Below are 14,414 nucleotides of genomic sequence, written 5' to 3' on the forward strand. Positions count from 1 at the left end.
CTAAACCCTAAAACACTACCCCCAACACGACCGCCTACACTACAGAAACACCACTGTGCGACCCAAATACACTACCCAAGACACGGTCCTCTACACTACCCAAACAGCACTGCATTACCCTAGACTTTAAAGCACTACCCCCCCTATGACCCCCTACAGTACACAAACACCACTGCACTACCCTAAACCCTAAAACACTACCCCCAGCATGACCCCCTACACTACCCAAACATAACTACACTACCCTAAACCCTAAATCTATCCCAGCATGACCCCCAACACTACACAAACACCACTGCACTACCCTAAACTCTAAAACACTACCACCAGCATGACCCTCTACACTACCCAAAAACCACTGCACTACCCTAAACCCTAAATCACAACCCCCAGGACGACCACATACACTACCCAAACACCAATGAGCTACCCTGAACCCTAAAACACTACCACCAGCATTACACCCTACACTCCCCAAACACCACTGCGCTTCCCAAAACCCCAAAACACTACCCCCAGCAAGACCCCTTAAACTACCCAAACACCACTACTCTATCCAAAACCCGAAAACACTTCCCCTACACTAAACAAACACTACTGTGCTACCCTAAAACACTACCCCAGCACAACCCTCTACACTACCCAAACACCACTGCGCTACCCTAAACCCTAAAACACTACCCCCAGGACGACCACATACACTACCCAAACACCAATGCGCTACCCTGAACCCTAAAACACTACCACCAGCATTACACCCTACACTCCCCAAACACCACTGCGCTTCCCAAAACCCCAAAACACTACCCCCAGCAAGACCCCCTAAACTACCCAAACACCACTACTCTATCCAAAACCCGAAAACACTGCCTCAGCACGACCCCCTATACTCCCCAAACACAACTGCACTACCCTAAACCCTAAAACACAACCCCCTATACTAAACAAACACTACTGCACTACACCAAACCCTAAAACACTACCCCCAGCATTACCCCCTATACTACACAAACACTACTGCACTACCCTAAAACACTACCCCCAGCACGACCCCCTACATTACACAAACACCATTGCACTACCTAAACCCTAAATCTACCCCCAGCAGGAACCTCTACACTACCCAAACACCACTGCGCTACCCTAAACCCTAAAACACTTTCCCCAGCATGACCCCTACACTATCAAAACACCACTGCGCTCCCCTAAACCCTAAAACACTACCCCCAGCACAACCCCCTACGCTACACCAACACCACTGCGCTACCCTAAACCCTAAAACACTACCTCCAGCACGACTTCCTACACTACCCGAACACCACTGCACTACCCCAAACCCTAAATATAACTCCAGTACGACCACCTAGACTACCCAAATACCACTGCACTACCCTCAACAATAAAACACGACCCCCTACACTACCCACACACCCCTGCACTACCCTAAACACGACCCTCTACACAACACAAACACCAGTACACTACCCTATAACCTAAAATACTACCCCAAAACCAACCCCCTACACTACCCAAACACCACAGCACTACCCTAAACCATAGAACACAACCCCCTACACTACACTAACACCACTGCACTACCCTAAACCATAAAACACCACCCCAGCAAGACCCACTACACTACGAACACACAACTGCAATACCCTAAACCCTAAAACACGACCCCTAAACTACCCAATAACCACTGCACTACACTAAACCCTAAAACACTACACCCAGCACTACCCCCTACGCTACACAAACACTACTGCACTACCCTAAACCCTAAATCTACCCCCAGCACGACACCCTCCACTACCCAAACACTACTGCACTACCCTAAACCATAAAACACTACCCCCAGCACAACCACCTACACTACCCAAACACCACTGCATTACCCTAAACGATAAAACACTACCCCCAGCATGACCCCTACACTACCAAAACACCACTGTACTACGCTAAACCCTAAAACACTACCCCTTACACTACACAACCACCACTGTACTAACCTAAACCCTAAAACACTACCCTCAGCACAACCCCCTCACTACACAAACACCACTGCACTCCCCTAAACCCTAAAACACTACCCCCTACACTACGCAAACACCACTGCAATACGCTAAACCCTAAAACACTACCCCCAGCACGACCCCCTACACTACCCAAACACCACTGCACTACCCTAAACCCTAATACTCTATCCCCAGCACGACCCCCTACACTACACAAACACAACTGCGTTACCCTAAACCCACCCCCAGCACGACTCCCTACACTACCTAAACACCACTCCACTACCCTAAGCTATAAAACACTATCCCCCAGCATGACCCCCTACACTACACAAACACCACTGCACTATTCTAAACCCTAAAACTCCACCCCCAGCACAACCCTCTAAAGTACACAAACACCACAGCACTACCCTAAACCCTAAAACACAACCCCCAACATGACACCTACACTACCAAAACACCACTGTACTACCATAAACCTTAAAACACGACCCCCTACACTACAAAACCACCACTGCACTACCCTAAACCCTATAACACTACCACCTACACTACACAAACACCACTGCAATACACTAAACCCTAAAACACTGCCCCCAGCATGACCCCATACACTACACAAACACTACTGTACTACCCTAAACCCTAAAACACTACCCCCAGCACGACTCTCTACATTACACAAACACCATTGCACTACCTAAACCCTAAAGCTACGCCCAGCAGGACCCTCTACACTACACCACTGCGCTACCCTAAACCCTAAAACACTTTCCCCAGCATGACTCCTACACTATCCAAACACCACTGCGCTACCATAAATCCTAAAACACTACCCCCAGCACAACCCCCTACACTACACCAACACCACTGCGCTACCCTAAACCCTAAAACACGACCTCCAGCACGACTTCCTACACTACCCGAACACCACTGCACTACCCCAAACCCTAAATATAACCCCAGTACGAACCCCTTGACTACCCATATACCACTGCACTACCCTCAACCCTAAAACACGACCCCCTACACTACCAAAAACCACTGCACTACTCTAAACCCTAAAACACAACCCTCTACACAACACAAACACCACTACACTACCCTATAACCTAAAATACTACCCCCAGCACAACCCCCTACACTACCTAAACACCACAGCACTACACTAAACCCTAAAACACAACACCCTACACTATACAAACACCACTGCACTACCCTTAACCCTAAAACACTACCCCCAGCATGACCCCCTACACTACACAAACACCACTGCACTACCCTAAACTGTAAAACACTACTCCCAGCACGAACCCCCAAACACTACCCAAACACCACTGTGCTACCCTAAACCCTACATCTACCCCCAGCACGACCCCCACACTATCCAAACACCACTGCGCTACCCTAAACCCTAAAACACTAATCCCAGCATGACCCCCTACACTACCCAAACACCACTGCGCTACCCTAAACCCTAAAACACTACCCCCAGCACCACCGCCTACACTACCCAAACACCACTGTGCGACCCAAAAACATTACACAAGACACGACCCTCTACACTACCCAAACACCACTGCGTTACCGTAGACTTTAAAGCACTACCCCCAGTATGACCCCCTACAGTACACAAACACCACTGCACTACCCTAAACCCTAAAACACTACCCCCAGCATGACCACCTACAATACCCAAACATAACTACACTACCCTAAATCCTAAATCAATCCCAGCATGACCCGCTACACTACACAAACACCACTGCACTACCCTAAACTCTAAAACACTACCACCAGCACGACCCCCTGCACTACCCAAACACCACTGCACTACCCTAAACCCTAAATCACAACCCCCAGCATGACCCCCTACACTCCCCAAACACAACTGCACTACCCTAAACCCTAAAACCCGACCCCGATACTACACAAACACTACTGCACTACACCAAACCCTAAAACACTACCCCCGGAATGACCCCTACACTCCCCAAACACAACTGCACTACCCTAAACGATAAAAACACTTCCCCTACACTACACAAACACCACTGCGTTTCCCAGAAACTTAACACACCACCCCCAGCACGCCCCCCTACATTATCCAAACACCACTGCGCTACCCTAAACCCTAAAACACTACCCCCACATGACCCCCTACACTACCAAAACACCACTGCACTACCCTTAACCCTGAAACACTACCCCAGCAAGACCCCTACACTACCCAAACACCACTGCACTATCCTAAACACTAAATCTACACCCAGCATGGCCCCTACAATACCCAAACACCACTGTACTACCCTAAACCCTAAAACACAACCCCCATAGTACACAAAAACCACTGCACTACCCTTAACCCTAAAATACTACCCCCAGCATGACCCCCTACACTACACAAACACCACTGCACTACCCTAAACCCTAACACACTACCCTCAGCACGACCCCCTACACTACACAAACACCACTGCACTACCCTAAACTGTAAAACACTACTCCCAGCACAAACCCCCAAACACTACCCAAACACCCCTGCACTACCCTAAACCCTACATCTACCCCAGCACGACCCCCACACTATTCAAACACCACTGCGCTACCGTAAACCCTAAAACACTAATCCCAGCACGACCCCCTACACTACCCAAACACCACTGCGCTACCCTAAACCCTAAAACACTACCCCCAACACGACCGCCTACACTACCCAAACACCACTGTGCGACCCAAATACACTACCCAAGACACGGTCCTCTACACTACCCAAACAGCACTGCATTACCCTAGACTTTAAAGCACTACCCCCACTATGACCCCCTACAGTACACAAACACCACTGCACTACCCTAAACCCTAAAACACTACCCCCAGCATGACCCCCTACACTATCCAAACATAACTACACTACCCTAAACCCTAAATCTATCCCAGCATGACCCCCTACACTACACAAACACCACTGCACTACCCTAAACTCTAAAACACTACCACCAGCATGACCCTCTACACTACTCAAACACCACTGCACTACCCTAAACCCTAAATCACAACCCCCAGGATGACCACATACACTACCCAAACACCAATGCGCTACCCTGAACCCTAAAACACTACCACCAGCATTACACCCTACACTCCCCAAACACCACTGCGCTTCCCAAAACCCCAAAACACTACCCCCAGCAAGACCCCCTAAACTACCCAAACACCACTACTCTATCCAAAACCCGAAAACACTTCCCCTACACTAAACAAACACTACTGTGCTACCCTAAAACACTACCCCAGCACAACCCTCTACACTACCCAAACACCACTGCGCTACCCTAAACCCTAAAACACTACCCCCAGGACGACCACATACACTACCCAAACACCAATGCGCTACCCTGAACCCTAAAACACTACCACCAGCATTACACCCTACACTCCCCAAACACCACTGCGCTTCCCAAAACCCCAAAACACTACCCCCAGCAAGACCCCCTAAACTACCCAAACACCACTACTCTATCCAAAACCCGAAAACACTGCCTCAGCACGACCCCCTATACTCCCCAAACACAACTGCACTACCCTAAACCCTAAAACACAACCCCCTATACTAAACAAACACTACTGCACTATACCAAACCCTAAAACACTACCCCCAGCATTACCCCCTACACTACAAAAACACCACTGCACTACCCTAAACCCTAAAATACTTCCCCTACACTACACAAACATCACTGTGCTACCCTAAAATATTACCCCAGCACGACCCTCTACACTACCCAAACACCACTGCACTACCCTTAACCCTAAAACACTTCCCCAAGCATGACCCGTACATGACGCAAAAACGACTGCGCTACCCTAAACCCTAAAACACTACCCCAGCACAACCCCTACACTACACAAACACTACTGCACTCCCCTAAACCCTAAAACACTACCCCAGCACAACCCCCTACACTACACAAACAACATTGCACTACCTAAACCATAAATCTACCACCAGCATGACCCCGTACACTACCCAAACACCACTGCTCTACCCTAAACCCTAAAACCCTAACCCCAGCAAGACCCCTACACTACACAAACACCACTGCACTCCCCTAAACCCTAAATCAACCCCAAGCTTGACTCCCTACATTACCTAAACACCACTCCAAAACCCTAAACCATAAAACACTACCCCCTGCATGACCCCATACACTACACAAACACCACTGCACTACCCTAAACCCTAAAACACTACTCCCAGCATAACCCTCTACACTACACAAACACCATTGCACTACCCTAAACCCCAAAACACTACCCCCTGCTTGACCCCCTACACTACCCAAACACCACTGTGCGAACCAAAAACACTACCCAAGACACGACTATCTACACTACCCAAACACCACTGCGCTACCCTAGACTTTAAAGCACTACCCCCAGTATGACTCCCTACAGTACACAAACACCACTGCACTACCCTAAACCCTAAAACACTACCCCCAGCATGACCCCCTATACTACCCAAACATAACTACACTACCCTAAACCCTAAATCTATCCCAGCATGACCCCCTACACTACCCAAACACCACTGCACTACGCTAAACCCTAAAACCCAACCCCCAGCATGACCCCCTACACTCCCCAAACACAACTGCACTACCCTAAACCCTAAAACACGACCCCCTATACTACACAAACACTACTGCACTACACCAAACCCTAAAACACTACCCCCAGCATGACCCCCTACACTACACAAACACCACTGCCCTACCCTAAACCCTAAAACACTTCCCCTACACTACACAAACACCACTGCACTACCCTAAACCCTAAAATACTACCACCAGCACAACCCCCTATACTACTTGTTAGAATGGGGAACCTCTGGTTGGCACAGGTAGGTACTTGTGACAAGCAGCGGTCCCTTCTTCTATTCAGTGCGAGAGAATTACCCTTTCCAAACAACCCCTGCTCACCCTATAGGTAGTGTGGCGCGAGCAGTCAGGGCTAAACTTCAGGGCGCTAGTCAGTTAAGCATTTATGATCACACACAGTAAACCACAACGATCCCCCACAAATGGACACCAGGCGTAAGTTGTATCAAAAATACGGATGCTTTATATAAAAGATTCTTTGTTACGCAGGCATGTACAAGACCATAAATAACGGTTGCGAAATGGAGGCCACGAGATGATAATTAGGCACTGTTCTTTTCTTTGGTAACTTATTCGATCACGAGCGCTTCACAGGGCTCGGTTGAGTCGGTCCAGTCACGATGATGCGCAGTGCACCCGGGGTACAGTGATACGGGGAAATCAGAACGTTGCGGACCCCGAGTCCGATAGAGAGTTCACTGTACCTGGGAACGTGCGATGTGCTTGGACGAGTCTTCGGGGAAGATGCAGGTTCTGCACCTCGCGGGTCTCCGGATCAAGAATTCAGCGGGCGGCTCTCGGTAGACAGGTGCGGCCCAGGGCCTCCGACACGGACTGTGCGGGAGGTCACTGCGGAGGGCGGCACGGTCAGACTCAGGCTGGGAGGTGAAGCGGGGCGGCCGGATACGTTACGACGTACGAGCGGCCGTCCGAGGCTTGATTTCACTTCCCAATTAGAAATCCGGCGGGAGGGCGAGAGGGCACCAGGCACGCTCCAGTGGCAGGCAGGTGACAGGGAAGCGGGGCGGCCAGACTCGATGGGTCCAGAGCGACTCAGGCAGAGCGGGGCTCTCGGCAAGGGGAAGCGGCCAGGCTTCTGGGTGTCACGGCCCTAGGAGGGGTGGCAAGGTGCGCAGAGCACTCCGGCGGGAGAAAGCACACGGCTCGAGTTCTCAGACGAGCGGAGACATGGTGAACCCATTGGTCCTGGGGTTCAGTTCAGGGGGCAAGCTCTTCTTCAGAGCCCTTGGAGATAGTTGAAGAACAAAGTGCAAAAGTCTCTTTCAGTCTTTTTCCTCTCCTTCCTCAGCAAGGCACCTACTGCAGGCCAATCCCTCAGGTCAGGGAAAGTTACTCCTCCTTCAGCTTCTTCCAGGTCCTTCTAGTCGGGCAGAGTTCCTTCGTGGTTCAATCTGGATCTAATTTCTTAGGAGCCAGGCTCCTACTTTTATACAGTGATTCTTTTGTTCTTTAGCGCCAGGGGGCCTGGGCCTGGCTCAGTCCAGTTCTGGAGTACTTTGTTTTGGTGACGCTGCTCTTTCCTTTCAGCAGCAGGACAGAGACATCAGCCGCTCCACAGGGGGCAGAGCCGGCTTTGTGGTGGCAGAGCACAGGTCTATTCAAGAGTCAGGGTGTACTCCTCCCACCCATCCTGGGGCAATCTCTCTACCCACCACCTGGCAGCCAACCTGTCTCCTGGAATCCCCCAGCCCTGCTCCTGTACTGTTGCTAGGCAGAACACACACCCACAGCAGAGGCGGACTAAGATTGTCAGGCACGCAATTCTAACTTTCTAAAAGTAGCATTTGCAAACCCAGGATATTAAAATAACCTTTACTAAAAGATGTGTTTTATTATCCCGAGTTCAGGCATACTAAACATGACTTCCTACCATGCTCTGAGTCCACTGGGGTCACAGCGTGTAGCGATCCCAGCAGCCTATTCTGGCCTATGGAGAGCAGGTAGCCTTCAATAGTGAAAAACGAAAATGGCTGTAATTCACTATTAAGACATGCCACACACATCAGGGCATGTCCTACCTTATGCCTACAATGCACCCTGCGCTTGGGCCTACCAGAGGGGTGACTAACATGTAGTTAAGGGAAGGTTTAGGGACTGGCAAGTGGGGACACTTGCTCAGTCAGCGCGACGGTACCAGACCGCGCGCAGGTTCTGCAGTGGCAGATCCTAGATACATTTTACCCCGCTGCTTCGGTGGGTGGCACAATCAGTGCTGCAAGCCCACTAGCAGCATTTGGATATACAAGCCCTTGGCACCCCTGGTGCCCTCTACAAGGGACTGACAGTAAACCAAATATGCCAAACGTGGAAGTCAATTCACATAATACATTTTACCATAGGGAGCACTTGCACTGTGGCACTGGATGGCAGTGGCACAGTGCCCTGAGCAGCTAACACCAACACAAAAACACATTGAGGCACAGACAAAAATGGAAGGGTGACCCACGCCAATGGTGCCAGGTCTAACACGTGTCCCCTCCAGCTGAAAAGTGGGGAGAACTACCCTACCCCAGGGAGTTCTTCATCACTAAGGCGGAAAAACCTGGACAGACCGTCAGCATTGGCGTGATCTGTGCCAGGGCGATGCTCCACCGTAAAGTCCATACCCTGTAGGGAGATGGACCACCTCAACAGTTTTGGGTTCTCACCCCTCATTTGCATCAACCATCTGAGGGGCCTGTGGTCGGTCTGAACCCGGAAGTGAGACCCAAACAAGTAGGGTCTTAGCTTCTTCAGCGCCCAGACCACAGCAAATGCTTCTCGTTCTATCGCACTCCACCTTTGTTCCCGGGGAAGTAGCCTCCTGCTAATAAAGGCTACCGGTTGGTCAAAGCCCTCCTCAGTGATCTGTGAGAGAACAGCCCCTACACCATGCTCTGATGCATCCGTCTGCACCAGGAACTCTTTGGAGAAGTCAGGAGCCAAGAGCACGGGCACCGTGCACATGGCAGTTTTCAGGGTGTCGAAGGCTTTCTGACAGGTGTCAGTCCATATCACTTTTCTGGGCTGCTTCTTCGAAGTCAGCTCTGTCAAGGGGGCAACGATGCTGCCATACCCCTTGACAAACCTCCTGTAGTACTCGGTGAGTCCTAAAAAGGCCCTCACCTCCGTCTGGGTCTTTGGGGGCTCCCAAGCCAGGATGGTTTCAACTTTGGGTTGGAGGGGCGCCACCTGGCCGCTCCCCACTTGGTGTCCCAAGTACACCACTGAACCCTGCCCGATCTGACACTTGCTTGCCTTGATCGTGAGGCCTGCCTGGCGCAGCGCCATCAACACTTCCCAGAGATGTTGCAGGTGTTCTTTCCATGTGCCGCTGAACACTGCGATGTCATCCAGGTATGCAGCGCTGAACTCGGTCAGCCCAGCCAACACCTGGTTGACCAACCTCTGGAAGGTGGCAGGGGCATTCTTCATCCCAAAGGGCATCACCCGGAACTGGTAATGCCCATCTGGTGTAGAGAATGCGGACCTCTCTTTGGCCCCATCAGTCAAGGCGATCTGCCAGTACCCAGACGTTAAATCAAACGTGCTGAGGTACCGGGCATCCCCTAACCGATCGATGAGCTCATCAGCTCTGGGGATGGGGTGCGCGTCAGTCTTCGTGACTGATTTGAGTCCTCGGTAGTCCACACAGAACCGGAGTTCGGGCGTGGCACCCGGCACTGCAGCCTTTGGGACCAAGACCACTGGGCTGGCCCAAGGACTGCTGGAGGACTCAACCACCCCTAGAGCAAGCATCTTTGAGACCTCCTCTTTGATGCAGGCCCTGACCCTGTCAGTTACCCGGTAGGCTTTGTGCTTCACAGGTAAGCTGTCTCCTGTATCCACATCATGGACGCACCAATTTGTGATACCAGGAACCAGGGAGAACAGGTCAGGAAACTGCCCCAGCAGCTGGCGGCAGTCACCCTGTTGCTCAGGGGTCAGGGTGGGTGAGAGGTTAACCCCATCCACTGACCCGTCTCGCTCTGAGGCTACCAAGAGTTCAGGAAGAGGCTCGGACTCCTCTTCCGTCCCATCATCGGTGGCCAAGAGCATGCCCACTTCGGACCTCTCCAAGTGGGGCTTCAGCCGATTGACATGTAGGACCCTTAAGGGGTTCCTAGGAGACCGCAAGTTCACCAAGTAGGTGACAGAACTCTTGCGCTCCACAATCTCAAAGGGTCCTGTCCACTTGTCCTGGAGTGCACAAGGCTCCACAGGGGCCAGGACCAACACTTTTTGACCAGGTTGAAGCTCAACCAGAGTGGCATTCTGGTCGTACCACCGCTTCATTTCCTCCTGGCTGGCTTCCAGGTTTGCCTCAGCAAGTTGCCTGAAACGCCTAGTCTGGTTCCGGAAAGCCAGCATGTAACTGTATACATTCTGGGGAGGTTTCCTGGGAGATTGCTCCCAGCCTTCCTTGACCAGACCTAGAGGTCCTCGTACGGGGTGGCCGTACAAAAGCTCAAAGGGACTGAACCCTAGAGACTTTTGTGGCACCTCGCGGTACGCAAAGAGAAGGCAAGGTAAGAGGACGTCCCACTTACGCCTCATGGGTTCCTCGAGACCCATAATCATGCCCTTCAGGGTTCGGTTGAAGCGCTCAACCAACCCGTTTCCTTAGGGATGGTAAGGGATGGTGAACTTGTAGGTCACACCACACTCTTGCCAAAGGGACTTCATATATTTCGATATGAAGTTGGTCCCCCTGTCAGACACCACCTCTAGAGGGAATCCTACTCGTGAGAAAATTCCCATCAGTGCCCGTCCCACCACGGGGGCCGTCACTGTCCTCAGAGGGATGGTTTCAGGGTACCGGGTGGCATGGTCCACCAAGACCAGGATAAACCTGTTGCCCATGGCTGTCTTGGGGTCCAGTGGCCCCACAATGTCAATCCCCACCCGCTGGAATGGGGTACTGGCCACAGGGAAACGTTGGAGTGGAGCTCTGAGCTTCTTTCCACTCTTGCCACTTGCCTGGCAAGTCTGGCATGTCCTGCAGTGAGTGTCAGAATTCCTGCGCATTTGGGGCCAATAAAAGTGGGTGACAAGCCTTTCAAAGGTCTTGTCCTGCCCCAAATGTCCTGCCAACGGTACGTCGTGAGCCAGCCCCAGTAGGAAGGCTCTGAACTTCTGGGGTACCACCAGCGCACGGGCTGACCCAGGTTCAGCAACCTTAGGCTCGGAGTATAGGAGGTCGTTCTCCCAGTAGATCAAGTGAGTTCCGGACTGATCACCATTGGCCTGGGCTGCAGCCTGCTGCCGCATACCCTCTAGAGAGGGGCACTCTTTCTGCTCCCTGCAGAATTCCTCCCTGGTGGGGCCTCCTTCTTGCTGCCAATGGGTCAGCTCAGGCAGGTCCCCCAGTTCGGCTATCTGTTCCCCGGTAGGCTCCAGGGCATCCCCCTCAAGGTCTGCTTCCTCCTGGGCCGTGGGAACTTCAGGAGCCGGTCTCCCGTGCCTCCCTCGCCCTCTCTCTAAGGCCGGTTCCTGGGCCTCTCCCTCAGGCTCCAGGGTACCTTCAACACCCCTACTGGCTGCCATTGACCGGGTGGTCACGCACGCCCAATCAGGTAAGTCCACCATCCGCAGGTGAGTTGTCTTCTCCACCTTTTCCCAAGGGGAGCTCTCCAAATCGTTGCCTAGGAGACAATCAACAGGCATGGCCTCTCTCACAGCCACTTGCAGAGTACCAGAGACCCCCCCCACTCAAAGGGAACCTGAGCCATTGGACACTGACTCTCTGTGTTGTCAGCGTTGACAACACGGCAGAATGCGTGTGGAACAACCTGCTCTTGAGACACCAGGTGTTGCTTGACAGCAGTCACACTGGCTCCTGTATCTCTAAGAGCCCCCACCCTCTTGCCATTTATGGTCACCCACTGCCCATACTTTTGAGTATTGGGGGGCAGTTGGGCCTCAGCGACCATCTCACTGTCTCCTAATGAGACTAGGGTCATCTGTACGGGATCCCCCGCCCCTTGGACATCTATCTCCCTCCCAAAGGCTACACTATTCACCTGCTTGGGGGGTGAAGCACCAGAGGGTGCTGGTTTACCATACATGGGGCACTTGGGATCCACGGAAATGTGCCCCAGGTTGTTATATTTGTAACATCTGAGGGGCCCTCTTTGAACAGGGTTACCTGTCGGGGCCCCGGTCTGCTTCGGGGGTGGGGGTGGCTGAGAACCTTTCCCCTGGTTCCCTTGGGAATTACTTTGGGGCCCTCTGTAGAACTCACTCTGTTTACCCTTGTCCCCCCCACTCTTCTGCTGGGGACCCTGAACACCTTTGGCGGGGCCCCCCACGGGACCCTGGTGGACCCTGGTGCTGATCCAGCGGTCCGCCTCCTCAGCAAGTTTCCTAGGGTTAGTCAGCTTGCTATCGATCAGGTGCTGGCGTAGCTCAGGAAAACAATTATCCGACAAGTGCTCCCATGCAATTAAATCAAACAGCCCTTGGTAATCGTTCACTTTGCTACCCTTCACCCAACCATCCAGCGCTCTGCAAAAAAAAGTCACATACTCTACATAAGTGGTACCCGGTTTCTTGGTGCAATCCCTAAATCTCTGTCTGTACAATTCAGGAGTTAACCCATACCTTGTCATAAGAGCTTCCTTCATGTGTGGATAGGATGTTTTGACCTCAGAGGGGAGATCCAGCAGTGTGTCCCGCCCTTCGCTCAGGTACCTTCCCCACAACCCCGCTCCCCAATCTTTCTCAGGGACCCGGTGGGAGGACATGGCTACTTCATAGGCCCTGAACCACTGCCCAATATCATCCTGTTTATAATATTCTTTGACTACATCTTTAGGAATGTGCACCCTTGACTCTGTTGAATTGCTGCCACCAGAGGGTGAGTTGTCTAAACTCCTGGCCTTGAGATCCAACTCCCTCATTTTTACCTCAAGCTCCATGGCCAGTTTTTGCCTTTCCATCTCCATTTGCAGTTTTGCCATCTCCACCTCGTGTGCTCGTGCAGCACTCCTGTCGGCCATCTACTCTGGCGACAGGCCTCTGCTAGGCTCAAAAACACCTTCTGGGGGTATCACCTCCCGTGCATTCTCTGGGAACTTTGATTCGTGCCAGGCTCTCAGCGCTTTTACGTACTGATCCTTGGTGCTTAGTCCACTTTGCTTAATTCTGTACTTGGAGAGATATCCTTTCAGGACATCATTGGTGCACTTCCTCAGTGCCTCTTGCTCCCAATCGATGTCATCAACTCCAGAGAATATAGAGGACGCTCCGCCTCCCCTGACTGAGCTAGGCATGGTTTCTTAAAGTGGAGATTCTTCTTTAGCAACAACTGTCAATCAATCTGTGGCTGCGTTATAGGTCTGCTCTATGTGGTGATCAATAATTCACTGTATGTAAATCATAAATGCAAATTCGAAATCCCACCGCTGCCACCAATGTTAGAATGGGGAACCTCTGGTTGGCACAGGTAGGTACTTGTGACAAGCAGCGGTCCCTTCTTCTATTCAGGGCGAGAGAATGACCCTTTCCGAACAACCCCTGATCACCCTATAGGTAGTGTGGCGCGAGCAGTCAGGGCTAAACTTCAGGGCGCTAGTCAGTTAAGCATTTATGATCACACACAGTAAACCACAACGATCCCCCACAAATGGACACCAGGCGTAAGTTGTATCAAAAATACGGATGCTTTATATAAAAGATTCTTTGTTACGCAGGCATGTACAAGACCATAAATAACGGTTGCGAAATG

At 51.6% G+C, this 14,414-nt stretch overlaps 1 protein-coding gene across 2 annotated transcripts in view; it reads left to right on the forward strand.

Moving 5' to 3' along the window:
* The window catches only part of LOC146808518 (vomeronasal type-2 receptor 26-like), a 251,490-nt gene that overhangs the window by 95,288 nt on the left and 141,788 nt on the right, over nt 1–14,414 (forward strand). The window lies entirely within an intron of this gene.

The sequence above is a fragment of the Triturus cristatus genome, chromosome 8 (genome assembly GCF_964204655.1).
Source record: "Triturus cristatus chromosome 8, aTriCri1.1, whole genome shotgun sequence".
NCBI lineage: Eukaryota > Metazoa > Chordata > Amphibia > Caudata > Salamandridae > Triturus > Triturus cristatus.